Source organism: Schistocerca nitens, chromosome 7, assembly GCF_023898315.1.
Source record: "Schistocerca nitens isolate TAMUIC-IGC-003100 chromosome 7, iqSchNite1.1, whole genome shotgun sequence".
Taxonomy (NCBI): domain Eukaryota; kingdom Metazoa; phylum Arthropoda; class Insecta; order Orthoptera; family Acrididae; genus Schistocerca; species Schistocerca nitens.
This window is the reverse complement of record NC_064620.1, coordinates 21,566,109-21,571,002: the sequence shown is the minus strand read 5'-3', so window position 1 is coordinate 21,571,002 and position 4,894 is coordinate 21,566,109. Positions and strand designations below refer to the sequence as shown.

General features: G+C 43.5%; 1 non-coding gene across 1 annotated transcript; it reads right to left on the bottom strand.

The window, feature by feature from the left end:
- Window positions 1–1,986: 1,986 nt before the first annotated feature.
- Window positions 1,987–2,070, bottom strand: Trnap-ugg (transfer RNA proline (anticodon UGG)). The gene has a single exon. It is a non-coding gene; the product is annotated as a tRNA-Pro (tRNA).
- Between the last annotated feature and the right edge of the window lie 2,824 nt (window positions 2,071–4,894).

Here is a 4,894-nt window from a genome sequence, read left to right as displayed (position 1 = left end):
TGTAGCGCCCTAGACCGCTCGGCTAATCCCGCGCGGCATCGGTTTATTCATTCCTGATCGTTTCGACAACATTACATGGTGTTGCTGATCAGAAATCAAGGGATACAATTGAAACAAGGTACAACTTTCTGCAAACATCTCGACGTAGTGGTCAATTTACATACAACTTCAACATGTCCGAAAGATAAATACGTGACACTAAGAGGCTGAATCACAAAGTCTTCATCCCTATTCTCTTAGCCAAATTACGGTTATAAATGTAAAGTCAACATACCAATTCCCAGTGGTTGGCCTTTCTTGGTTCGGTCTTATCTACCGGTAACTCCGCAACAGGGCGCTGTTGTCAGTTGTTGAAGACGACGGTTGTGCTTCACACGTCCACAGTTTGAGAGTGACGGAGTTGATTCGTTTCCTATAGAGCAAGTCACAAACGTTCGTCGAATACACACGGAAATGCAACCCACGCGTGGGGAAAAAAGTCTTGCTTTGAAATGTGTGAGAACAATAAGAAGAAGAAGAAGAGGAGGAGGAGGAGGAGGAGGAGGAGAGTGATAAGGAAGAGGAGGTGGTGGCGTTGATGGTGTGAGTTCGCAAAAGACCGTGAAGACTTACATGACCTTGAGCGTTCGGGGTAACGACGTTAATCTCTGACGACAAAATTTCCTCGCGCATTTCGTAAGAGAATTTTTACAGCATCATTCTCGCTTACTTAGGGTACCGGATGGTTCCATATCGGTGCATGCCTAAGAAGTTGAATGACTGATGAAAGGCAAAAGAATGATTGATTCACTGAATCATCCGCAACGGTTTGCCGAAGAGCGTGAGAATTTCCTGGATCGCATTGTTATTGGCAATAACCATGCACAAAGCGTTTCACCAGCAGAGCATGATGTGCAAACATTCGGTTTCGCCTGTGGCATAAAAAAAGGCACTCAGTTCAGCGCCATCTATTTCCTAAATAACGTTAAAGGCCTCCTGGAATTACCGTGGACCGCTTCTGCTGGATTTCATGCCACTGGGTGCAGCCGTGAATGCCGACAATTATTGCTGCACATAGTTACGTCTGCAAGCTGCCATAAGGAAAAAGTAGCGAAGGATTCTCGATGTGAACAGCGTGGTTATCCTTCATAACAATGCGAGGCCACAAGTGGTACCCAAACCGCAGACCACCTCCGATTATTTCATCGGGAAAGTCTTGACCACACACCATGCAGTCCTCACCATGCCCGTAGCGATTTCCACATTTTCGCTCCGCTGAAGATTTTCTTCTCAGGACAGCGATTCGAGTTCAACGATGAAGCCAAGGCAGCAGTCCGATAGTGGTTTCACAGTCATCCGGACGAATTCTGCCACAGGGGCATCTCAAATTTATTGCTGTGATGGGGCAAATGTCATAACCGGTATGGGGGAATAGGTGGGAAAATAGTGTAAGGTACGTAGAATAGTGCGTATAGTTGTAGTTACCTTTATGTACCTTTTTCGGCTAATAAAAAAGTACGGGTAAAGACTTTCTGATAAGCCCACGCACACCACTTGTGGATGGACGAGGGACAGAAGTAGAGTGCTACTAGCTGGGAGACAAGAGTGTGTAGTACATGTCTAAGTGGCCGACGCGGGCAGGTTGTTGCTGAAAATCAAATGACGCAGGTACCAGACCAAGTATGCATTCCCATGGAACAGATTCTGTAACTTTCGATATGGTCTACATGAGTTCTGCATTAAAGGGTGGTGAGTCCATTCAGTATCAGCTGAGAGAGGCGTATGTAGTTCATCCTAGGATGTGAGCAAAGAATTACGTTTGTGAGGATACTGCTTCTGCAGTTGTATGGAAACACTCGACGATGCAGTGGCATCTGGGATTATTTTTCGGTCAATAAATGGTTCAAATGACTTTGAGCACTATGGGACTTAACTTCTGAGGTCATCAGTCCCCTAGAACTTAGAACTACTTAAACCTAACTAACCTAAGGACATCACACACATCCATGCCCGAGGCAGGATTCGAACCTGCGACCGTAGCGGTCGCGCGGTTCCAGACCGTACCGCCTAGAACCACTCGGCCACTCGGGCCGGCTTCGGTCAATACGAAACATCATTTTCACAGGTAGAGGTGGAACAACACAGATGACATGAACAGCGCAATGAGAAGTGTACGTCACATAGTGAAAAAGTGTTTTAAAATATCTACCGGGTGATCAAAAATGTCAGTATAAATTTGAAAACTGAATAAATCACGGAATAATGTAGATAGAGAGGTACAATTTGACACACATGCTTGCAATGACATGGGGTGTTATTACAACCGAAAAAAATACAAAAGTTCAGATAATGTCCGACAGATGGCGCTTCATCTGATCAGAATAGCAATAATTAGCATAACAAAGTAAGACAAAGCAAAGATGATGTTCTTTACAGGAAATGCTCAATATTTCCACCATCGTTCCTCAACAATAGCTGTAGTCGAGGAATAATGTTGTGAACAGCACTGTAAAGCATGTCTGGAGTTATGTTGAGGCATTGGCGTCGGATGTTGTCTTTCAGCATCCCTAGAGATGTCGGTCGACCACGATTCACTTGGTACTTCAGGTAACCCCAAAGCCAATAATCGTACGGACTGAGGTCTGGGGACCTGGGAGGTCGAAAATGACGAAAGTGGCGGCTGAGCACACGATCATCACCAAACGACGCGCGCAAGAGATCTTTCACGCGTCTATCAATATGGGGTGTCTCTTTTTTGTTCTAATAAAACCCCATGTCATTCCAAGCATGTGTGTCAATTTTTACCTCTCTATCTATATTATTCCGTGGTTTATTAAGTTTTCAAATTTATACTGACGTTTTGATCACCCGGTACTTCGGTATCACACGGTAGTTTTGCAGCAGTTGTGAGTTGCTAAAGCTGGTATCGCTTGTAGGCAGCGCACAGCCACAGAAAGGTGTCTACGTGCATCCTTCACAGCGTTATTATTATTATTATTTTGTTCTGAACCAGTTTATTCCCCGTTCGAATTACACTTGGAAATTACCTATAATACAAATTGTCGCCAGTATTGTATACTCATTCGTTTCAAGTGAGAGCGAAACACTTAATTTATCTGATAAATTTCTCAGTTGTACGCACGTGTACATTAGCAAACATTCAGAGTTGTCTCCAACAAGGGAAAGCAAGCTATTTCACAATATGCCTATAAGCTTTAGGTTTAATTTATCTACTCGTACAATGTCTAATCTGAAGCGAATGTTTTGATGCATGTATAAAATGGCCTCGTCACAGCGGATTTAAAACGTTTCTCGTTACTTTATGGAGCGCCTTTCGATTACTGTCGTGCAGTGAACATTTAAGTCTTTGCCTGAAAGCGCGAATGGTCGAGTTAACTACACGTGCAATCCATCTGATACGACATGGGACATGTATTGCTAGATGGGAATGGGAGTCATGATTCGAAGGCTCTCAATAGCCGACACATATTTCACACATCTGGCGGCTGTGAACAGTCTCAATTACCACGCGCCATTAGCTAATGGTTCTACCAGCAAATTCATGGCGGTCACCTCCACAGCGAGTGGAACATGGCATCGCGAGTGCGCTGCTCTCAGGCTCTCGTCTCTGGACATTCGGCAACAGCAGATGTCGTACACGGATTTAGAAAAAAGCGTTATCTTTCCAGTCTGACAATTTGATTCCAAAGCTGTTAAAGATCCTTAGACGTTTGACGAATTATAGTAGTGGACAAGCAATGATTTGGTAGTCAAGTGCTTTTGTTTTTATCGAGTACTCTCTAATAATGCTGTATTTACAACATTACAAGGAGCTGTATGATTTACCCTGTTGATAGCTCACTGTAACGTTAATGAGATTAACGAGTATCTATGTCTATGTAAAGCAGGCAGTTATTTGTGGACAACTTCATACAAAGCATTGAGACATATTAATGAGAGCAGAATACAGTGTTTTAAGAGTAAGATAAGGAAGTGGTATGGAATGAGGTATATCTATATATATAAAAGAAAGTGGTGTTAGTTACACTATTTACAACTCAAGAACGGCTGAACCGATTTGGCTGAAAATTGGTGGAGAGGTAGCTTAGAACCAGGAGCCGGACAAAGGATACTTTTTATTCCGTTCGACCGCTATAAAACGTGGTATAACAAAAACGCATCTGGCATGGAATAACAAAACGCAAGTGACAGCTAAACGTCTATGGTTCAGCATCAGTATATACCATTAATTAAAAATTAGAACAAATAATTTGTATTTTCTTTGAATCATCCTTAACAATGCCACGACCAAGACGATCGAATATTTCTCGACAAAGCCGTAATGCAAGGATACAAAACCTTGCGAATGAAAGGACTAAAGAAGAACAACAAATTGCCCATGTAGAGCGCCGCGTTAGTATGGCTCGACTTCGTGCTTCTCAATCACAAGAGCAAAGTGAGGCAGCCCGTGAAGAGGCTCGGTTGGCAATGCGAAATCGTCGAGCGAACAACAAAGATCAACATGTAGATATTTTTCGACGCACAAGAAAAGATTTATCACGTGATTATTTGAATCGGGCAGCGTTAGGATACGATTGCAGAATTTGATTACTGCTTGCATTCTTCTACATCTACATCTACATCCATACTCCGCAAGCCACCTGACGGTGTAGGGCGGAGGGTACCCTACATCTACATCCATACTCCGCAAGCCACCTGACGGTGTGTGGCGGAGGGTACCCTGAGTACCTCTATCGGTTCTCTCCTTCTATTCCAGTCTCTTATTGTTCGTGGAAAGAAGGATTGTCGGTATGCTTCTGTGTGGGCTCTAATCACTCTGATTTTATCCTCATGGTCTCTTCGCGAGATATACGTAGGAGGGAGCAATATACTGCTTGACTCTTCGGTAAAGGTA